Below are 25,128 nucleotides of genomic sequence, written 5' to 3'. Positions count from 1 at the left end.
ATCTACTGGCTTGTTTTACGTTTTGATTTGTGAAATTAAATAAAATCTAGGACCGTTGGTCTAAAAAAAAAAATAAAAAAAAAAAAAAAATGAGGCACAATTCAAATGATATTTCGAATAATTTTTTGTAAAGTCAAACAGGCAATTTTGTGATGAAAAACCATGACCCCTGACCTGTTGAACTTTTTCCAGATGGTCAGAAATGGCCATTTCTTAATTTTTAATCTGTTGACTGTAAATGACTATTGCATGTGAATTGTCACTTTTAGAACTAAAATAAGTGTGTTTAGAGTCATTTCCTTGCTCGAAATTGGTCGAAATAGAAGCTTCTGAGTAGAAGGAAAAGTCTGTAAAAATGGCAAATTTGGTCACTGTGAAGGTTCAAAAAGTGGTTATTTACCATGAGGCACAATTCAAATGGCATTTTGAATCAGTTTTTTGTACAGTCAAAAAAGTCAATTTTCTGATGAAAAACGATGACCCTGAACCTGTCGACCTTTCTCCAGATGGTCAGAAATGGTCATTTTTTTATGTTTAATCTTTTGACTGTAAATGACTAATACATGTGAATTATCACTTTTAGGAACTAAAATAAGTGTATTTAGAGTCATTTCCTTGCCCGAAATTAGTCAAAATAGAAGCTTCTGAGTAGAAGGAAAAGTCTGTAAAAATGGCAAATTTGGTCACTGTGAGGGTTCAAAAAGTGGGCATTTACCATGAGGCACAATTCAAATGACATTTTGAATCATTTTTTGTACTGTCAAAAAAGTCGATTTTCTGATGAAAAACGATGACCCCGAACCTGTCGACCTTTCTCCAGATGGTCAGAAATGGTCATTTTTAATGTTTAATCTTTTGACTGTAAATGACTATTACATGTGGATTATCACTTTTGGAACTATGATAAGTATGTTTAGAGTCATTTTCCTGCCCAAAATTGGTCAAAATAGAAGCTTCTGAGTTGGAGGAAAAGTCTATAAAAATCACAATTTCTGTGCACCTTGAAGCTTTAAATAGTGGTTATTCAACATGCGGCACAATCCATTTGACATTTTGAAATAATTTGAGTACTGTCCAAAACATCTATTTTCCGATGAAAAACTATGACCCCGGACCTGTCAAACATTCTCCAGATGGTCAGTAACAGCGATTTTTTAATGTTTAATATTTTCACTGTAAATAACTATTGCATGTGATTTATCACTTTTGGAACTAAAATAAGTGTGTTTAGAGTCCTTTTTCTGCCCGAAATGGGTCAAAATAGGAGCTTCTGAGTAGGAGGAAAGGTGTTTAAAAATCACAATTTTGGTCACTGTGAAGCTTTAAAAAGTGGTTATTCAATATGAGACACGATACAATTGACATTGTGAATCAATATTTGTACAGTCCAAAAACATCCCAATTTTGGTCACTGTCAAACCTCAAAAAGTGGTTATTTATCATGAGGCACAATTCAAATGATATTTCGAATCATTTTTTGTAAAGTCAAACAGGCAATTTTGTGTTGTTGTTGTGGGGGGAGGAGCCAAGATGGCAACCGCGATGGCTGCGTAACAGCTTGGCTCCGTGAGCCATCTCACCCCGCGCACACATCCTGGCAACTATCCTGTGCCATAACGGCGTATTTATGTAGGCGAAGGATAACTTGCACTTACCGTTCGCTCCCGAGGTTCCTGCTTGCTGCAGACCCGTTGAAATGTCCCCGAATGTTTTGCGGCCTTCACGGTGCTGAGACCGGGGTCTTGAGTGCGAAGAGCGGCCGGCCGCAACTGCAACAACAGCGGCCTCTGGTGATGGTGAGGAGTCGGCCGGAGGGAACTGCAGTCCTGATGGCCGATGGTGACGGTGCCGACCCAGCCCAACCAGCGGAGGACCATGTGGGGAGTGCAACACAGCTGAGTTGAGGGGAGTGCATGAAACTTGGCCCCCGTTCCGGTGTTGTATCCGGGCACACTAACGACTTTTCCCGGAGTCAGCGTGCGGCCCCCGGGGAGAGGCGGAGTTTTTAGCCTTTTGGTGACTCTCCGCTGAGAACCCTGCCTTGCCTTTTGAGATTCCCGCTGTGGATCCTGTCCCTCCCTGGTGTGGGGCCCGATCCCGAGGTGTGGTGGAGAATGGACGAGGCCGGATCAGCTAAGATGGCGGATGGCACCCTCTTCCGCACACCTCATCCGGGCAGAGAAGCCGTTGTGCGGGAGAGTCCTGCGATCTGGCGGCACGAGAAAGAGCCCACGTCCAGAGATATATTGGCTGCGTTAACAACTCTGCATATGACCCTGGTCCGGGACGCTCGGGATCTGGGAAGAAGGATGGCCGCCATTGTTGTCCCGCCGCTCCACATGGGCATGGTTCAGTCTCAAGGAAGCGCCGATGTTCCCGCTTCTGCGTCAAGGATGAATGTTCCAGCTGTGCCTCCGTTCGTGGAGACGCCGGTAGCTCCGATCCTTGATGCCGCTTTGGATTGCCCTGTTGTATCTGTGAGTGACTCGTCGGGGCCCTTCTCTGTACGGCGGCTGCAGAAACACCATCGATCCATAGTTTTGGTTGCCCCAGCGACATTTCAACGACTACCGGATTGTGTGACCTTCTCTTCCTGGCTGGTGAGACTGTATTCGGACTGGGAGATGTTTCCGGTATCGATACCGACACAGTCGGATTTCCGCCAACCGTATTCGGCTGGGTGTTGGGGGCTACAGTCCCATGGAGTAATGGCGCTGCCCGGTCCGCCCGGATCGGTTGAACTCACCACACTGCCTTGTATGCCGACTGCTGACTGGCCGCATGTGGGTACTATTGATAGGAAAGGCCAGGGGTGAGACCGTACAGGACATGGTGGGACGCATTGTTGACTGATGGTGACTAGAGGGACACTCAACGGGGATGTTATTAATTGTTTTGATGATTATTGCTTACTGTGGCTATATCGACCATGCTTTTATGATGGTAATTGTGCGCGATGGGTGAGGGGGGGACCGGGTGGTTTGATTGAGGGCCCTTCTCCGCCTTTCCTTCTTTTTCCTTTTTCTATTCTTCTATATTTCGGGTTTTAATTTAGGGCGATAGGCACGCTGCTGGGGGGGGTAGGCCGTAGCCTTCTGCAGGGGTGCAGGGTGGGGGGTAGGGGGAAGGGGGTTGTTTATTTGTTCTTTCTTTGTCTCTATGGCCCCTTGTCTTTTCTTCTTTTCGGTGTCGTCGTTTTTCATGTTTCCTACAGTCTGTTTTGTTTTAAGGGCTGGGGTGCTGTTTGACATGACCTGTATGTGTTGTTTACATTTATCCTGACTCGTATGCCTTGCCCCCATGTCTTTCAGTGTTTTCGCACTCTTTGCAGATTTCTATTTCATGTTGCTATTGTAGGACCATGTATGACCGTTTGGCAATTATTTTGATGTTTTTCCTTTTTTTCTTTTTTAATTTTTCTTTAATGTAAATTGAACCCTTTCGAATCCTGCTTATCACGCTGTACGCTTGAATACGAGTTATGTTCTGGGTGCTTCTCTGACCCCGAATTATAGGCTGCTGTACCCTTTTTTATGGCTTTGCTGAACTTCCGAATTGACTAGCGGCCGGCCGGGATGGTTGTAGGCCCATGCTTGTATTTATGTGAAGTGATAATAAAGGTTCTCAAAAAAAAAAAAACAGGCAATTTTGTGATGAAAAACCATGATCCCTGACTTGTTGAACTTTTTCCAGATGGTCAGAAAAGGCCATTTCTTAATTTTTCATCTGTTGACTGTAAATGACTATTGCATGTGAATTGTCACTTTTAGAACTAAAATAAATGTGTTTAGAGTCATTTCCTTGCTCGAAATTGGTCGAAATAGAAGCTTCTGAGTAGAAGGAAAAGTCTGTAAAAATGGCAAATTTGGTCACTGTGAGGGTTCAAAAGGTGGTTATTTACCATGAGGCACAATTCAAATGGCATTTTGAATCAGTTTTTTGCACAGTCAAAAAAGTCGATTTTCTGATGAACAACGATGACCCCGAACCTGTCGACCTTTCTCCAGATGGTCAGAAATGGTCATTTTTTTATGTTTAATCTTTTGACTGTAAATGACTAATACATGTGAATTATCACTTTTAGGAACTAAAATAAGTGTATTTAGAGTCATTTCTTGCCCGAAATTAATCAAAATGGAAGCTTCTGAGTAGAAGGAAAAGTCTGTAAAAATGGCAAATTTGGTCACTGTGAGGGTTCAAAAAGTGGGTATTTACCATGAGGCACAATTCAAATGACATTTTGAATAATTTTTTGTACCGTCAAAAAAGTCGATTTTCTGATGAAAAACGATGACCCCGAACCTGTCGACCTTTCTCCAGATGGTCAGAAATGGTCATTTTTAATGTTTAATCTTTTGACTGTAAATGACTATTACATGTGGATTATCACTTTTGGAACTATGATAAGTATGTTTAGAGTCATTTTCCAGCCCAAAATTGGTCAAAATAGAAGCTTCTGAGTTGGAGGAAAAGTCTATAAAAATCACAATTTCTGTGCACTGTGAAGCTTTAAATAGTGGTTATTCAACATGCGGCACAATCCATTTGACATTTTGAAATAATTTGAGTACAGTCCAAAACATCTATTTTCCGATGAAAAACTATGACCCCGGACCTGTCAAACATTCTCCAGATGGTCAGTAACAGCGATTTTTTAATGTTTAATATTTTCACTGTAAATAACTATTGCATGTGATTTATCACTTTTGGAACTAAAATAAGTGTGTTTAGAGTCCTTTTTCTGCCCGAAATGGGTCAAAATAGAAGCTTCTGAGTAGGAGGAAAGGTGTTTAAAAATCACAATTTTGGTCACTGTAAAGCTTTAAAAAGTGGTTATTCAATATGAGACACGATACAATTGACATTGTGAATCAATATTTGTACAGTCCAAAAACATCCCAATTTTTGGTCACTGTCAAACTTCAAAAAGTGGTTATTTATTATGAGGCACAATTCAACTGACTACATACCATCAGGCTTGTATCCAGGCTGGTATCACATGAACGCTTAGTTGTGGAGCGGGGATAGACCCGTCACCCTTACATTTCCGGAGTCAGAGCCCTCCCCCCCTGTTGTTCCCCCCCCCCCACCCCGACATGCCTCTCTCCCCCCCGGCCGCTGGGGCAACGCCCGACAAAGTCTGTTTGCTATTATTCCCCCCTACCGCCACATGGCCGCAGCGATCCTCAATCCACGACCATTCCCGTCCCCACACTGTCCACATACAGCGTTACATAAAACATTAGTGTCACCGTTACACTGCTGTACACGCAAACACTAGTCCGATTGTTGTTGATGTGTTTCCCCTCCTACTTTCGTTATTTCCCTATTATTTATTTATTTATTTATTTTTCTCCTTTATTTTCTTGATTGGCAGTTGGCATTGTTTCTGCTGCGCTCATGATGATGTTGATTTCTCCCGTTCCATTTCACTTTTCTTCAATGTTTATTCAATATTGCCATGATCATGCGTCCATAGCCCTGTATCCCATATGGTAATGTGGGATGTGATTCCTGTCTCTGACATCGTCCGTGCCACCCAGGGAACACAGCCTGCAACAACTGCTGTTGACTATCATGAACACTTTGGCCCTTCTGCAGTGACATACGCTGCAGGCACTGCAACCTAAGATTTCTCCTGAGACTGAGAATTGCGGATTAAAGCATCTTCCCTGGCTACTGTTTATTTCCACCTATATGCGACCGAAATGTCGAAAATGTTACCGACTGGGTAATGATTGTCGTTTATATGACATTATATGATCTACTGGCTTGTTTTACGTTTTGATTTGTGAAATTAAATAAAATCTGGGACCGTTGGTCTCAAAAAAAAAAAAAAAAAATGAGGCACAATTCAAATGATATTTCGAATAATTTTTTGTAAAGTCAAACAGGCAATTTTGTGATGAAAAACCATGACCCCTGACCTGTTGAACTTTTTCCAGATGGTCAGAAATGGCCATTTCTTAATTTTTAATCTGTTGACTGTAAATGACTATTGCATGTAAATTGTCACTTTTAGAACTAAAATAAGTGTGTTTAGAGTCATTTCCTTGTTCGAAATTGGTCGAAATAGAAGCTTCTGAGTAGAAGGAAAAGTCTGTAAAAATGGCAAATTTGGTCACTGTGAGGGTTCAAAAAGTGGTTATTTACCATGAGGCACAATTCAAATGGCATTTTGAATCAGTTTTTTGTACAGTCAAAAAAGTCGATTTTCTGATGAAAAACGATGACCCCGAACCTGTCGACCTTTCTCCAGATGGTCAGAAATGGTCATTTTTTTATGTTTAATCTTTTGACTGTAAATGACTAATACATGTGAATTATCACTTTGTGGTATATAAATAAATAATACCGGATCTAGGTTTTACTGGACATAGCAATAACAGATAGCTCAATAAATAAGAGTCAAGATTCGAGGTAGTAGGAGTTTGCAGGTTTAATATAGCATAAAGGACAGGAACAGGACAACCTGCATAGGAATAGGACGGCAGGGCCCGGCAGGGGGGCCCCGACAGCTGTCGGGCAGGATCTGGAATGAGCGCGCTAAACTTTAATAACAGTACACAAGCATATATACTAAAACAGTTGCATTACAATGAATACAGTAGGCGGAGCAGTGGGTGTGGTCAATAGCAGTCGCGAAAGATAAGGGTGAAAGTAGGTGTAACAAGAGGCGTATACATAGACATGTGATGTAAACGTAACAGAATATGTCATAAATGGGGCGGAAACATGGAGGGGGCTACCTAAGGAGCCGGGACCTCTAAACTAATGGTGCGCGCAAACTGACAATGACGTGTTACTAGGAGAAGCTGGGGGCTATGAACTCTGTGCTAGGAGCAGAGACTGGAGTCTGGAGAGTCAGGGCGACATGTACCTAAACCCTATCTAGTATCTAATGTTTAGAGAACATGTTGATATAAACTAAGAGTCAGGAGGGGAGAGGCAAACAGACTCTAAGACTGGAGCATGCATTATTCTACATGTAGTGCGTGATGAAGAATATTAAATGACCATTAAATGCAGTATTTCTCTTACATGGAGACGTAAAGGCTAGACGATGACGGAAACTATTGATGCGATTCAGTAGCTTAGGAATGCAGAGAAGGAGGGCTGGACTGATAACTAGAATCATAACATACTCTTGGCAGACTGAGAGGCAGAGCCAGGCTGAGCCGGGCACTGTGAGGCAGGAAGTAAGTGAAGGGTCGAGGATACAGGTGGGGGCTGTATCGCTCCTCAGCGAGGGTTCAGGAGACAGGAGCTGAATCTGGTGTCCGGGCCCTTTTGAGGCCTAGAAACGGGGACTTTACAATGAAATAACGTGCACACTGAGAAACGTGGCAACGTAGCTTTACATAGGCCTAATATTCGTAGTATTCACGAGAACTGGAAACTGGCATACTAGAGATGGACACAACTATAATTGCGTCTTTAATCAAACATGGGGAATACATATGCATATTAATCATGCACACATAACATAAGATGGGGAACACGTAGGGACACAGAACATGGCAAAATTTACTTTTCCACATTCCCTCCTTGTCACTACGTTTCCATCAGGAAACATCAATATTCATGATACCATCTATCATTTCATACAGTATCATTTGCTCGTCTCGAATTTTCTTGGAACTGGATTTAGAACGGGACCTGGGACTAGGAATACAAGAGGTAGCACAAATGCCGCAAATCGCAGGGCCACATTGTATACAGAGGCAGCAACTGAATATGATCGCTACTGCAATACCCAGAAATGACAATACTTTCCATCCCCAGGCGGAAATCATATTCCAGAACCAACCAGACCATGTCCAGGTGCCTGGATCTTGGTGTAACATATGGGCCATTTTATGGAGTCTGGTTATGGCTGAATAAACAGACGGCGCGTTATTAGGAATGAAAATGCAGCAACTAGATCCGATGACTCTACAGGCCCCGCCCCTATCGGCCAGTATGACGTCAAGGACGAGACGGTTCTGGAGCACGACAATTCTCATAAAGGATTGTTCTTCGGTTAAATTACTTAGAGCAGAAGTAGTCTCAGTCACTACTGCTTCAAGGGTTCTCGTTAATCTACGTATCAGTTTACTATTTACAACAGTACCTAAATAGGGGAAGACACCTTTATTGATATCTATGTATTGCTCTAGAGCAGTTTCAGTATAATCGACAATCGGGAGATTTCTCTTGTGTCTAGTATGTACTAGGTGGGAATTCCTATGATAGTCAGGTGGGGCTAGAAAAACTGGTGGCAGTAGGAAGGCAATGTAACAGGTTCCCTCCCACTCGAGGGGCAGACGAACATATGCGGTCTGACCACAAACAAAATAAGAATGACGTGAAGCTCTGAAAATAGATTTCCTACTATCACTATACTTGACAATAGTAGTACAATCACTATGGCCTACATGTACGGAACCATTATTTCGGACACATAATTCACCTTTGACTGGTAATACTGATATAGCAGGGTAGTCTGGAGTAGAATCAGACTGAACATTCAGGACCATGAAATTCGAAGAATAATTACCTAAATTATAAACTTCATTTTCTAGATCTAACCCTGTTCTGTGGGGAAGACCTTGCTTGTCTGGAAAACATGTACTGTTAAGAAAAGACATATCTGTTGAGGATGACGTTAACGTGGACCATGCTCCACATGAACCGTTATGTGAAAATGGATAAGGAAAGAGTGGCAGAACTCCCTTCGGTGTCTGGAAAGGGGGGAGTCGACCACACACCCAACAATTAGTGGCATTGCTGGTCTGGTGTGAATAATGTAACATGCGGATAAAGGAATTATTACGCATAGCAAGACGATAAGATAGTTCATGAGGAGGCAGATCACTAAACGTGTGCTCTACTGTAACAATAGAAGACTTATTTACATGAGGAACTGGAAAATACAAATAAAATGCATAACTTGTGCAGGTAAACATAAGGCTGAAAAACAATATGAAACTTAGAAAAACGATACATCGGATTGAGTTTTGACTAACTCTCTCACTATGGGGGTCTATTTTATACATGTCAGAAACCGGTCTAACCGTTTCACCTAGGGGAGGACTTAGACAATCAAACTGGCTGACTTATTTTACTAGACCTTAATTTCTTCTTATACTCCTGCTGCGGAGTTGTCTCTAACAGGGAGGGATTCGTATCATAGTCTTTTGCGGGACAGTCCTTAAGAATAGTACTTTGGCAGTCTTTCAAATCCTCGGAAATGTTCTTAGTAACAGACTTCAATCCAAAAAATCTTTTCACATGTGACAAATGGACCCAGCCCTTCCTGCCTTCCAGCTTGACGGCAGTACGGGTGGCCAGGAGGACCTGTTTGGGTTCTTTCCAGCGGGGCTCCAGCGGACTTGAACGATCAAAGTTCCTCACAAGAACCATGCATCCGGGAACGATTTCATGCGGTGCCACCTCGGTATTGTCTGGAAATGCGGCAGCAACCTGTGAACGACAAGAGTGTAGGGCAGACATCAAGGAAGCTAGGTAATCTGTCAGCATATTACTTGAAACATCTGTAATACTTTGAGGTCTAGGTGTACCCCACATGTTAGGGGGGCGGCCGAATACGACCTCATACGGGGACAGACCTGATCTGGAGTGTGCGACCATGCGCATATAAAATAAAGCGACTGGCAGAGCTACTAGCCAGTCTACACCTTTCTCTTTACATACTTTTGCAATTCGAATTTTCAGGGTCTGATTATGTCTCTCTACGAGACCGGCTGCTTCAGGATGGCGTACACAATGGAACTTCCACTGGTACCCTAACAAAAGGGAAACATGTTTCATAAGCTCAGATGAGAATGGCTGGCCGTTGTCAGAATATACGACCCTAGGGAGTCCGTAACGGGGGAAGAATTCACGAACCAACTGCTTGGCAGTGGTCGCGGCTGTGTAATCTGGGACTGGATATGCTTCTGTCCACCTGGACAAAGCGCATACAACTACAAGGACATACTTGAAACCTCGACATCGCTCCATCTGAATATAATCCATTTGGAGGACTTCAAAAGGGTGGTCAGGGGGCTGGAATCCACCTTGTTCCACCGGGACACTTTTACCTGGATTAAACTGGCAACATATCATACAGGTACGGACTTTCTGCTTGGCTGCAGCTCGTAAATGCTTGTTGAACCAAATGTTCTGGATACTATCCAACATAGCTTTTTCTCCTAAATGTGCTGGACTATGTGCGGTATTGATAATGACTTGAACCATTGAGTCGGGGAGAAACCATGTGGCTTTTCCCTTCGTTACCCATCCCTGATCTGTCTGGACCCCTCCTTGTTCGGACCATTTCTTGATTTCATCGGGAGTAGCATGTGACTGGATATCTATGACATCTTGAGTAGGGTCCTTAACTGTCATACATGTAGTCGGATCTGGAATATGTGTCTGTGTCGGGTTAACTGAAATGTCTGGAGTCTGTGCTGTAAGCTTGGCTGTGCGATCTGCTAGATCATTACCTTGGGAAATAATGTCAGTAACTTTCGTATGTGCTTTGCACTTCATGATAGCAATAGATGTCGGTAAATGTATGGCATCTAACAGAGCCTGAATAAGGAGACCATGCTGAATCTTGGTTCCATGAGAAGTCATGAATCCTCTCTCCTGCCAGAGCACTCCAAAGTCGTGTACGACTCCAAATGCGTAGCGTGAATCTGTGTAAACATTGACTTTCAGGTTCTTGGCGTGAATGCAGGCTTGTGTCAGAGCAACCAGCTCTGCGGCTTGAGCAGACAGAGTGTCAATACGATGTGTTTCAATAACTTCAGTGTCAGTAGTCACTGCATACGCGGCTACTAGTTCTCCTGTACTTGTTCTCATACATGAACCATCCACATAAAGTGTCAGGTCGGGATCTGGTAATGGAATATCTGTCAGATCTTGTCTTGGCTTTGTCATAATGTTAACTACTTCCACACAGTCGTGTGTGGCAGGATTTGAATTAACTGATGGTAACAGTGTAGCAGGATTTAAAACGTTGCAGCGTCTGATTTCTATGTGTGGCTGGAACAGTGTCAATTCATAACCTGTTAAACGTGCAATTGTCAAGTGCTGAGTCTGTGTTCGGTTTAAAAGAACTTCCACGGAGTGTGGAACTTGTACTGTCAAGGAGTGTCCTAACACTATGGAATCACTTTGTCTGATAGCTAGTGCTGTGGCTGCAACTGACTTGAGGCACGCAGGCAGAGCCTGGGCTACAGGATCTAGTGTGCTCGAAAAATAAGCACAAGGCTTGTATTGTCCTGCTTGATCTTGTGTGAGAACAGATAATGCTGTACCTTCACGTTCTGTGACAAAAAGTGTAAAAGGCTTACTGTAGTTCGGTGTAGCTAGAACTGGAGCTTGGCATAAAGCTTTCTTTAACTCATTGAAACTAAGTGTATGTTCAGATGTCCAAGGGAGGACAGTCGATACGGCTGCCTCCTGTGTCGTTAACTGTATCAGTGGCTTGGCTAGAAATGCATACTGAGGAATCCATTGTCTGCAGTAAGAAGTAAGGCCGATAAAAGCACGTACCTCCTTCTGTGTCTTGGGCTGAGGAAGACTTGCTATTAACTGGATACGGTCTGGTGTCAACTGCCTACCCCACTTGGACAGTAAGTGGCCTAAGTAGATCACTTGCTGTACACAGAATTGAAGCTTCGAAGGGGACACCTTGTGCCCCATTTCGGCAAGGAAATACAAGACTGTAAGCGATGCTCGCTCGCAAGCACGTTCAGAACGGGCTGTGATCAGTAGATCATCAACATACTGGAGCAGGGCAGTGTCAGTTGGCATGTGAATATTGTCTAGTTGTCTCTTAAGTGCTTGACTGTAAATACTTGGACTGTCTGTGAAACCTTGAGGAGCTCGTGTGAACATATAGCTTCTTCCATTTAAACAAAATCCGAAAAGAAACTGGCTGTCTGGATGAATGGGGACACTGAAAAACGCGTTCTTGAGGTCTATGACTGTAAAAAATGAGGCTTCGGAATCAATGGCTGTCAATAGGGAAGAGATATCTGGGACAACTGGGTACTGGGGAATAATACATTTATTGAGTTCTCGAAGGTCAATCACTAATCGATATACTGGAGGGGCATTTGGATCAGTACGTTTCATGACGGGAATGATCGGAGAATTACATACATTGGAGTCAGTTTCTACAACTACTCCTTGAGCCATGAGCTCGTCAATAATTTTGGATAAGGCTGCTACAGCCTCAGGTGGCAATCTGTACTGTCTGATTCGTGGCAGGACTACACCTGGTTTGAGAGTCACACGATGGGGTGTGATTTGCATATAACCTACATCAGTTGGGCCTTGCGCCCATAGATGCTGCGGAACATTGGACAATCTCGGATCAAAATCTCGTAATACATAGTGACCCTTGAAGTCACGTAGAAACAATCGTATTCCTTCTGGGGAGCAGCAAATAACTGCACCTAATTCTTTCAATGTTTTAATACCTAACAGATTTTCTGGACACGACTTCGTAAGTAACAGATCAGTAGTGCGGGACAATGGACCTACTTCTAGAGTAACTGGCTTTGATATCTCGCTTACAATAGGCTTTCCTGAAAATCCAAGGGAAACATTTCTAGAGCCTGAGAGCGGAGCCCCTGGAACCTCGGCGTGACTGATGGTCGTCCTACTTGCCCCTGTATCAATCAGAAACTTTCTGTCTTTCCCTAATACTTGACTATGAACATAGGGACCTTCTTGATCTACAGGTATCTCGATGAGAGGCAAGCCTACCTCCCTCTCTAGGCTGTTTCATGAATATGGCTGATACTCTGGATACTCGGACTGTGCATACTGGTACATCTGCTGTGTAACATGCTGTGTTGCAGCAATGGGCTGCGGTGCTGGAACTGTCTGTTGTGCATTCTGTGGCTGAGAAGTCTGTGAAACTTGTTCTTGTCTAGGCGGACGTGGTCTTTCTTTAGTCTTACCGGTGGCTATGTTGTGTTTCAGAACTGCACACTCGTTTATAAAATGACCTGGCTGTTTACAATAATTACAGGTCCCTTTAACGGGAACTGCAGGATGACTGGCTTGATTCGTACCCCTCTTCTGACTGTCTTGAGGAATAGATTGTGCAACTAGTACTTTCATTTTCGTGTCTTTCATACGTTTTCTTTCATGATCTTGCTCTTCTCTGATTCTACTCTGGTGGTACTGGAGCATCTGTAACATTTGGGACGGGGTATTAGCTTGCCAGGTACTTTCGACTTTCAAAACTCGATTCTTTACTTGTGGACTTGAATTCTCGACTAATTTAGTAACAAAAAGATGAGGGTATGACTCGCTACTCGTCTTGAGGCCACTGTTAATACTAAAGCATTTCTCAAATCTAGAATAAAAATCACTAGTGTCTTCGTCTTGTTTCTGTTTACAGGCTGAGATTGCATCCCAGTCTTCCTTTCTAGTTGCTAATAATCTTGGCAAAACTTGTATCAATAATTCAGGTAATTCTTTACATTTCTCTCCAAGACCGGTACCTGGTACTCGTATCTTATCTTCAGCTTCTAGAACTGCCCAATCGATCTTTTTCTCTCCCACCTCCCAATCTTTTTCCTTGAGTTTCTCGTATACCCCTGCGGGCAACAGGACTTTTAACATTTTAATTATATCTGGATACGTGTATTCTCCCATACGGAGCATGTCCTTTAATTCTCGGTGGAACCCTGCTGGATCTTTGTCATGACAGGGAATTAATTTCTTCATCTCTAAGAGTTCCATCTTTGTAATCGGGGTGTAAACAAACACTCGTTGCATTTCACCATCTGTTGTCCTGACTGGGTGTACTTCTCGTAACGGATTCTGTCTATCTATGTAAAACGGTTTACTTTCTGGAGGTGAGACATGAACAAAATGCGGGTTCAGGAACGTTCTATATTTGTGGCGCTGTTCTAGGATGACACTAATTAAATCGGTACCTAGACCTTTCCATTTATACTGGAGTAACTCGTTCAGGACATCGTGTAACGGACCTGGATCAGAATGTTGACCCTCATACAGAGTAATGAGGTGCTGGATCATATACATACCCACCAGTCGTTGCTCGGCTGGGGGCAGTTTCAGAAACATTTGTGCCACTATTTCATCCGGGAAAGTGGTAGAATCAGTAATCCATCGGACTGCTGATCGGGCTAGTTCTTGTTCATGCATAGTACTTAACTCACTGTAACCGATTCGTGATTTCAGAATATGATCGGTAGCTTGAAATACTTGTTCTAGAGAACCTTGCTCTGGTGCTGGATGATGAAAGATTTTCTTGTAGTCTAGACGTGAATGTCGGTCGGAAAGTCTAGTTCTACCTACATACGCTATTCTGACGGGATTCTCGTCCTCTACCTCTTCTGTAGAAGAGTCATTTTCTTTCTCGCTTACTTGTGCTGCTTTACGTTGTTCGTGTAACTTTATTATTTCCTTACGGATTCTCTTGTACATACTCTCTATACTACTGATGGTTCTGTGCTTACCCTCGGCTATATTATCACTCCACCTTGTCAGGATTCTCATTTCGGCTGGATCTTTGGTCGGATAATCTTGTTCTCTTATTAAACAATTAATTAGAAACTTTAATAACATGAGCTGGATCTCAGCTTTCCTTTGAGACATGGCTTCGCCAATACTTTCTGGATCATCCCCTGTACGGATGAAACGATATATTCTGTCTAGATCTTCTTTCATATTCGGTAGGGTGTCCAAATACCCGGTCACCCGTCTTACACGGATGGAATATATAACTGTACTATCATCACCTGCAACTGGATCATAGCGGCATTCAGTAAGAGCTCGTCGGATATCTGCAACGGACTTATATTTGGGCGTACGCTGTAACGCACATTCATGTAACTCGACTAACGTTAAACGTTGGTGTGGCGGCGGGGTACCAGGAGGACCTCCTCCTGCGGCCCCTAAACTAGAATCGTCGACTGATACTCTCCGTACTGGCGCGGCGGGAAATTGTAACGTGGGCTGGACCGGGGGTACCGTAGCAGGTACTCCGGTGACTGGAGGAGCAGGATTTACATTATTTACAGGAGCTGGCGGATTTGCATATTCTGGGACTGTGTCGTCCAAATAGGACGAAATAAAAATATCAGCTGCGGTCGGTTTGTGACGTAGCTTGATCGGAACTAATGGTGGCGGAAAATTACTGGATGCCTCCGGGGTCGCTTTTGGCAAGCCCTCGGCAAGAAGAGGGTACATACCCTTAATGAGGGCATTCCTCTGTCTGTCGGACTGTTCGGTTTTAACTCGTTCACCTATCTCGATTAGTTCCCTTTCTTGGGCTCGTTCTGAGGATTCTCTACTTAATTCTGACTTTCTGATTTCTTTTTCGGTTCTCTTATGAGATTCTTTGCGCCATAACTCGATGGCATCTTTCTGTGACTGTCTGGCTTTCTTTTTCCATAATGCTTCTTCTACTCGCATGATGCACTCGGCATCCCATGTGCCTGATACAGGCCATCTATACTTTTCTTCTAACTCTTTGGTATACTCTACCCATAAATCTAGATACAATATGGCACTTATGCCATGCTTTTGATACATAAAATGACCTGGACTGTCCCTAGGCGGGACAGGAACTGCTGCTTCTAACAGACCTTTTCTGGTTTTTAACTGACGTAGTTTAGAAAATAAGGGCATGACTGAACTGTAACCTAGACACAATACGTAATTACAATACACAATGAACACGATAATTACTCCACATTCATACCACGACATTAAAATACATGAAGAACGTTTAAAAATAACAGTTCGAACAGAGTACCACCTGGAATACGGAAAACAGAATACATGAATTTCCTCGAGAACAGAACTGACTAGAACAGAAACTAGATGCACTGCTAAAACAGTACGAAACTTACCGGTCTCATAAAGAGACACGTCAGGACCCGCATCCACCGAAGTGGACACTTCGTTTTGGGATCTGTGTACCACCAAACCCCACGGACCAGAGTCAATTAGATTGACCCTGTCTAGATACTACCCCAGCAACGGTACTCACCGGGCAGCAAGAACGGAAGGCCTCGGACTGGACTGGACTGCTTCGACGCCGGACGGACGAACTTCGGACTTCAGTTACGGGTGGGCCTCCGGATACCTCGGACCTTGGACTCTCGGCTTGGGCTCTGGTCGGGACTCGCCGCGTTCCTCCACCGCCTCGTCTGGATGCTGGACCGCCACCTCCGTCTCCTCCGTGGGCCTGAGGGATACTTGAAGCAGAAATATCTGCACGTGCACGGTATGGTTCCGTCACGGCTGCAGAGGGTCAGGGGGCCGGCGTGGCTTCACCGGCGCGTGGGGAAAGGGCAAGTCCCTGTTCGGGCGCCATTATGTGGTATATAAATAAATAATACCGGATCTAGGTTTTACTGGACATAGCAATAACAGATAGCTCAATAAATAAGAGTCAAGATTCGAGGTAGTAGGAGTTTGCAGGTTTAATATAGCATAAAGGACAGGAACAGGACAACCTGCATAGGAATAGGACGGCAGGGCCCGGCAGGGGGGCCCCGACAGCTGTCGGGCAGGATCTGGAATGAGCGCGCTAAACTTTAATAACAGTACACAAGCATATATACTAAAACAGTTGCATTACAATGAATACAGTAGGCGGAGCAGTGGGTGTGGTCAATAGCAGTCGCGAAAGATAAGGGTGAAAGTAGGTGTAACAAGAGGCGTATACATAGACATGTGATGTAAACGTAACAGAATATGTCATAAATGGGGCGGAAACATGGAGGGGGCTACCTAAGGAGCCGGGACCTCTAAACTAATGGTGCGCGCAAACTGACAATGACGTGTTACTAGGAGAAGCTGGGGGCTATGAACTCTGTGCTAGGAGCAGAGACTGGAGTCTGGAGAGTCAGGGCGACATGTACCTAAACCCTATCTAGTATCTAATGTTTAGAGAACATGTTGATATAAACTAAGAGTCAGGAGGGGAGAGGCTAACAGACTCTAAGACTGGAGCATGCATTATTCTACATGTAGTGCGTGATGAAGAATATTAAATGACCATTAAATGCAGTATTTCTCTTACATGGAGACGTAAAGGCTAGACGATGACGGAAACTATTGATGCGATTCAGTAGCTTAGGAATGCAGAGAAGGAGGGCTGGACTGATAACTAGAATCATAACATACTCTTGGCAGACTCAGAGGTAGAGCCAGGCTGAGCCGGGCACTGTGAGGCAGGAAGTAAGTGAAGGGTCGAGGATACAGGTGGGGGCTGTATCGCTCCTCAGCGAGGGTTCAGGAGACAGGAGCTGAATCTGGTGTCCGGGCCCTTTTGAGGCCTAGAAACGGGGACTTTACAATGAAATAACGTGCACACTGAGAAACGTGGCAACGTAGCTTTACATAGGCCTAATATTCGTAGTATTCACGAGAACTGGAAACTGGCATACTAGAGATGGACACAACTATAATTGCGTCTTTAATCAAACATGGGGAATACATATGCATATTAATCATGCACACATAACATAAGATGGGGAACACGTAGGGACACAGAACATGGCAAAATTTACTTTTCCACAACTTTTAGGAACTAAAATAAGTGTATTTAGAGTCATTTCCTTGCCCGAAATTAGTCAAAATAGAAGCTTCTGAGTAGAAGGAAAAGTCTGTAAAAATGGCAAATTTGGTCACTGTGAGGGTTCAAAAAGTGGGTATTTACCATGAGGCACAATTCAAATGACATTTTGAATCATTTTTTGTACCGTCAAAAAAGTCGATTTTCTGATGAAAAACGATGACCCCGAACCTGTCGACCTTTCTCCAGATGGTCAGAAATGGTCATTTTTAATGTTTAATCTTTTGACTGTAAATGACTATTACATGTGGATTATCACTTTTGGAACTATGATAAGTATGTTTAGAGTCATTTTCCTGCCCAAAATTGGTCAAAATAGAAGCTTCTGAGTTGGAGGAAAAGTCTATAAAAATCACAATTTCTGTGCACTGTGAAGCTTTAAATAGTGGTTATTCAACATGCGGCACAATCCATTTGACATTTTGAAATAATTTGAGTACTGTCCAAAACATCTATTTTCCGATGAAAAACTATGACCCCGGACCTGTCAAACATTCTCCAGATGGTCAGTAACAGCGATTTTTTAATGTTTAATATTTTCACTGTAAATAACTATTGCATGTGATTTATCACTTTTGGAACTAAAATAAGTGTGTTTAGAGTCCTTTTTCTGCCCGAAATGGGTCAAAATAGAAGCTTCTGAGTAGGAGGAAAGGTGTTTAAAAATCACAATTTTGGTCACTGTGAAGCTTTAAAAAGTGGTTATTCAATATGAGACACAATACAATTGACATTGTGAATCAATATTTGTACAGTCCAAAAACATCCCAATTTTGGTCACTGTCAAACCTCAAAAAGTGGTTATGTATCATGAGGCACAATTCAAATGATATTTCGAATCATTTTTTGTAAAGTCAAACAGGCAATTTTGTGTTGTTGTTGTTGTGGGGGGAGGAGCCAAGATGGAAAACTGCGATGGCTGCGTAACAGCTTGGCTCCGTGAGCCCTCTCACCCCGGGCATACATCCTGGCAACTATCCTGTGCCGTAACGGCGTATTTATGTAGGCGAAGGATAACTTGCACTTACCGTTCGCTCCCGAGGTTCCTGCTTGCTGCAGACCCGTTGAAATGTCCCCGAATGTTTTGCGGCCTTCACGGTGCTGAGACCGGGGTCTTGAGTGTGAAGAGCGGCCGGCCGCAACTGCAACAACAGCGGCCTCTGGTGATGGTGAGGAGTCGGCCGGAGGGAACTGCAGTCCTGATGGCCGATGGCGACGGTGCCGACCCAGCCCAACCAGCGGAGGACCATGTGGGGAGTGCGACACAGCTGAGTTGAGGGGAGTGCATGAAACTTGGCCCCCGTTCCGGTGTTGTATCCGGGCACACTAACGACTTTTCCCGGAGTCAGCGTGCGGCCCCCGGGGAGAGGCGGAGTTTTTAGCCTTTTGGTGACTCTCCGCTGAGAACCCTGCCTTGCCTTTTGAGATTCCCGCTGTGGATCCTGTCCCTCCCTGGTGTGGGGCCCGATCCCGAGGTGTGGTGGAGAATGGACGAGGCCGGATCAGCTAAGATGGCGGATGGCACCCTCTTCCGCACACCTCATCCGGGCAGAGAAGCCGTTGTGCGGGAGAGTCCTGCGATCTGGCGGCATGAGAAAGAGCCCACGTCCAGAGATATATTGGCTGCGTTAACAACTCTGCATATGACCCTGGTCCGGGACGCTCGGGATCTGGGAAGAAGGATGGCCGCCATTGTTGTCCCGCCGCTCCACATGGGCATGGTTCAATCTCAAGGAAGCGCCGATGTTCCCGCTTCTGCGTCAAGGATGAATGTTCCAGCTGTGCCTCCGTTCGTGGAGACGCCGGTAGCTCCGATCCTTGATGCCGCTTTGGATTGCCCTGTTGTATCTGTGAGTGACTCGTCGGGGCCCTTCTCTGTACGGCGGCTGCAGAAACACCATCGATCCATAGTTTGGGTTGCCCCAGCGACATTTCAACGACTACCGGATTGTGTGACCTTCTCTTCCTGGCTGGTGAGACTGTATTCGGACTGGGAGATGTTTCCGGTATCGATACCGACACAGTCGGATTTCCGCCAACCGTATTAGGCTGGGTTTTGGGGGCTACAGTCCCATGGAGTAATGGCGCTGCCCGGTCTGCCCGGATCGGTTGAACTCACCACACTGCCTTGTATGCCGACTGCTGACTGGCCGCATGTGGGTACTATTGATAGGAAAGGCCAGGGGTGAGACCGTACAGGACATGGTGGGACGCATTGTTGACTGATGGTGACTAGAGGGACACTCAACGGGGATGTTATTAATTGTTTTGATGATTATTGCTTACTGTGGCTATATCGACCATGCTTTTATGATGGTAATTGTGCGCGATGGGTGAGGGGGGGACCGGGTGGTTTGATTGAGGGTCCTTCTCCGCCTTTCCTTCTTTTTCCTTTTTCTATTCTTCTATATTTCGGGTTTTAATTTAGGGCGATAGGCACGCTGCTGGGGGGGGTAGGCCGTAGCCTTTTGCAGGGGTGCAGGGTGGGGGGTAGGGGGAAGGGGGTTGTTTATTTGTTCTTTCTTTGTCTCTATGGCCCCTTGTCTTTTCAACTTTTCGGTGTCGTCGTTTTTCATGTTTCCTACAGTCTGTTTTGTTTTAAGGGCTGGGGTGCTGTTTGACATGACCTGTATGTGTTGTTTACATTTATCCTGACTCGTATGCCTTGCCCCCATGTCTTTCAGTGTTTTCGCACTCTTTGCAGATTTCTATTTCATGTTGCTATTGTAGGACCATGTATGACCGTTTGGCAATTATTTTGATGTTTTTCCTTTTTTTCTTTTTTAATTTTTCTTTAATGTAAATTGAACCCTTTCGAATCCTGCTTATCACGCTGTACGCTTGAATACGAGTTATGTCCTGGGTGCTTCTCTGACCCCGAATTATAGGCTGCTGTACCCTTTTTTATGGCTTTGCTGAACTTCCGAATTGACTAGCGGCCGGCCGGGATGGTTGTAGGCCCATGCTTGTATTTATGTGAAGTGATAATAAAGGTTCTAAAAAAAAAAAAAAAACAGGCAATTTTGTGATGAAAAACCATGACCCCTGACCTGTTGAACTTTTTCCAGATGGTCAGAAATGGCCATTTCTTAATTTTTAATCTGTTGACTGTAAATGACTATTGCATGTGAATTGTCACTTTTAGAACTAAAATAAGTGTGTTTAGAGTCATTTCCTTGCTCGAAATTGGTCGAAATAGAAGCTTCTGAGTAGAAGGAAAAGTCTGTAAAAATGGCAAATTTGGTCACTGTGAGGGTTCAAAAAGTGGGTATTTACCATGAGGCACAATTCAAATGACATTTTGAATCATTTTTTGTACCGTCAAAAAAGTCGATTTTCTGATGAAAAACGATGACCCCGAACCTGTTGACCTTTCTCCAGATGGTCAGAAATGGTCATTTTTAATGTTTAATCTTTTGACTGTAAATGACTATTACATGTGGATTATCACTTTTGGAACTATGATAAGTATGTTTAGAGTCATTTTCCTGCCCGAAATTGGTCAAAATAGAAGCTTCTGAGTTGGAGGAAAAGTCTATAAAAATCACAATTTCTGTGCACTGTGAAGCTTTAAATAGTGGTTATTCAACATGCGGCACAATCCATTTGACATTTTGAAATAATTTGAGTACAGTCCAAAACATCTATTTTCCGATGAAAAACTATGACCCCGGACCTGTCAAACATTCTCCAGATGGTCAGTAACAGCGATTTTTTAATGTTTAATATTTTCACTGTAAATAACTATTGCATGTGATTTATCACTTTTGGAACTAAAATAAGTGTGTTTAGAGTCCTTTTTCTGCCCGAAATGGGTCAAAATAGAATCTTCTGAGTAGGAGGAAAGGTGTTTAAAAATCACAATTTTGGTCACTGTGAAGCTTTAAAAAGTGGTTATTCAATATGAGACACGATACAATTGACATTGTGAATCAATATTTGTACAGTCCAAAAACATCCCAATTTTGGTCACTGTCAAACTTCAAAAAGTGGTTATTTATCATGAGGCACAATTCAAATGATATTTCGAATCATTTTTTGTAAAGTCAAACAGGCAATTTTGTGATGAAAAACCATGACCCCTGACCTGTTGAACTTTTTCCAGATGGTCAGAAATAGCCATTTCTTAATTTTTAATCTGTTGACTGTAAATGACTATTGCATGTGAATTGTCACTTTTAGAACTAAAATAAGAGTGTTTAGAGTCATTTCCTTGCTCGAAATTGGTCGAAATAGAAGCTTCTGAGTAGAAGGAAAAGTCTGTAAAAATGGCAAATTTGGTCACTGTGAGGGTTCAAAAAGTGGATATTTACCATGAGGCACAATTCAAATGGCATTTTGAATCAGTCTTGTGTACAGTCAAAAAAGTCGATTTTCTGATGAAAAACGATGACCCCGAACCTGTCGACCTTTCTCCAGATGGTCAGAAATGGTCATTTTTTTATGTTTAATCTTTTGACTGTAAATGACTAATACATGTGAATTATCACTTTTAGGAACTAAAATAAGTGTATTTAGAGTCATTTCCTTGCCCGAAATTAGTCAAAATAGAAGCTTCTGAGTAGAAGGAAAAGTCTGTAAAAATGGCAAATTTGGTCACTGTGAGGGTTCAAAAAGTGGGTATTTACCATGAGGCACAATTCAAATGACATTTTGAATCATTTTTTGTACCGTCAAAAAAGTCGATTTTCTGATGAAAAACGATGACCCCGAACCTGTTGACCTTTCTCCAGATGGTCAGAAATGGTCATTTTTAATGTTTAATCTTTTGACTGTAAATGACTATTACATGTGGATTATCACTATTGGAACTATGATAAGTATGTTTAGAGTCATTTTCCTGCCCGAAATTGGTCAAAATAGAAGCTTCTGAGTTGGAGGAAAAGTCTATAAAAATCACAATTTCTGTGCACTGTGAAGCTTTAAATAGTGGTTATTCAACATGCGGCACAATCCATTTGACATTTTGAAATAATTTGAGTACAGTCCAAAACATCTATTTTCCGATGAAAAACTATGACCCCGGACCTGTGAAACATTCTCCAGATGGTCAGTAACAGCAATTTTTTAATGTTTAATATTTTCACTGTAAATAACTATTGTATGTGATTTATCACTTTTGGAACTAAAATGAGTGTGTTTAGAGTCCTTTTTCTGCCCGAAATGGGTCAAAATAGAAGCTTCTGAGTAGGAGGAAAGGTGTTTAAAAATCACAATTTTGGTCACTGTGAAGCTTTAAAAAGTGGTTATTCAATATGAGACACGATACAATTGACATTGTGAAGCAATACTTGTACAGTCCAAAAACATCCCAATTTTGGTCACTGGCAAACTTCAAAAAGTGGTTATTTATCATGAGGCACAATTCAAATGATATTTCGCATCATTTTTTGTAAAGTCAAACAGGCAATTTTGTGATGAAAAACCGTGACCCCTGACCTGTTGAACTTTTTCCAGATGGTCAGAAATGGCCATTTCTTCATTTTTAATCTTTTGACTGTAAAGGACTATTACATGTGGATTATCACTTTTGGAACTAAAATAAGTATGTTTAGAGTCATTTTCCTGCCCGAAATTGGTCAAAATAGAAGCTTCTGAGTTGGAGGAAAAGTCTATAAAAATCACAATTTCTGTGCACTGTGAAGCTTTAAATAGTGGTTATTCAACATGCGGCACAATCCATTTGACATTTTGAAATAATTTGAGTACAGTCCAAAACATCTATTTTCCGATGAAAAACTATGACCCCGGACCTGTCAAACATTCTCCAGATGGTCAGTAACAGCGAATTTTTTTAATGTTTAATATTTTCACTGTAAATAACTATTGCATGTGATTTATCACTTTTGGAACTAAAAAAGGTGTGTTTAGAGTCCTTTTTCTGCCCGAAATGGGTCAAAATAGAAGATTCTGAGTAGGAGGAAAGGTGTTTAAAAATCACAATTTTGGTCACTGTGAAGCTTTAAAAAGTGGTTATTCAATATGAGACACGATACAATTGACATTGTGTATCAATATTTGAACAGTCCAAAAACATCCCAATTTTGGTCACTGTCAAACTTCAAAAAGTGGTTATTTATCATGAGGCACAATTCAAATGATATTTCGAATCATTTTTTGTAAAGTCAAACAGGCAATTTTGTGATGAAAAACCTTGACCCCTGACCTGTTAAACTTTTTCCAGATGGTCAGAAATGGCCATTTCTTAATTTTTAATCTGTTGACTGTAAATGACTATTGCATGTGAATTGTCACTTTTAGAACTATGATAAGTATGTTTAGAGTCATTTTCCTGCCCGAAATTGGTCAAAATAGAAGCTTCTGAGTTGGGGGCGTGGCCAAGAGCCGAGCCCGGCGGACGCTTGTTGAATTAGCTCCGTCCTCTGCCCGGTTAAACAAGCATAATATCCTGCTATCCCGACGGCCCCAGGGACCCGCCCGGGTCTGCATAAGGAGGAGCAATCGGTGAGAAGGCCGGTCGGAGTCTAGAGCCCGGCACCACAAATCGCATGACGGCGAGGCGTCTGAGGCGGGAGAGGCCTGTTGCCAGTTCGGGAGCCGCGACCTTGAGTGCAGTGTGGGCCCACAGAGAGATCGACCTGCCGGGGGACGCCGAGCTGTGGAGAGACGGAGTCTCTGGAGGATCGACTACGGAGGTAGAGGAGAGTCGTCGCTGACCCCCCCTCCCCCCTCCCCCCCGAACACTGCCGGAACACCAGGTGTGCACCACCGGCGCATGTAATCAGCCGGATAGACACTGGGCTGCCCTGCCGAGCGGAGGTGGCGGCCTTGTCTAAAGCGAAGTGGAGTAAGGAGAGCCTGGCCGGGTCCGCTTGAATTAGAGTGCCGGAGCACAGCGAAGGCCGACCCTATGTGTCCCACGCTATAACTGATCCCCCGATGCTCCACGGCGGCCCAGGTGGTGAGGACTGAGGGCCGTTGCAGCGGCTCGCATTCACGCAGGGGATACCGAGGCGCGGGTGGCCGGCCGACACTGCAGGAGAGCCGCGACGGCGCAATGAGGCAGCTGCCGGGACGGGTGGGGCCACAACCTTGCTGATCACCCGAGGGGAGCAGAGTGAATATTTTTTTTTTGTTTAAATTTGTTTATTGGGTTTTAGGTTGCTTTTACATGAATAATACGACAGTGTGCATTCGATGCTAAATGATCATTACAAACATTGGGCTGATAGAAGTACAATAGGGCTGCGGGTCTTGTTAGGCATTTCACAGTGCAGGGTCGTTGTCATTCTTCCGTCCTTGTCTGTGTGCCTTGGTGGCACGCATCCCGTGGATTCCCAGCTCGTCGACAGAGTTCACCACCAGCAGGATCGCTCTGTATATGTTATACTATCTGCTACACCCGTAAGGGGGCTAGCACTTGTCACGTCGGGTATTGTGCGGGTGGCGCCACGGGAATCTAAGGCTTGTGGGTGATACATGATATTATGTGCCCCCGCGGTGATTGTGTGTGTAATCAGTTGGTTGGTAACGTGTAC

The sequence above is a fragment of the Lissotriton helveticus genome, chromosome 10 (assembly GCF_964261635.1).
Source record: "Lissotriton helveticus chromosome 10, aLisHel1.1, whole genome shotgun sequence".
NCBI lineage: Eukaryota > Metazoa > Chordata > Amphibia > Caudata > Salamandridae > Lissotriton > Lissotriton helveticus.
Note: the sequence above shows the minus strand (reverse complement) of the source record.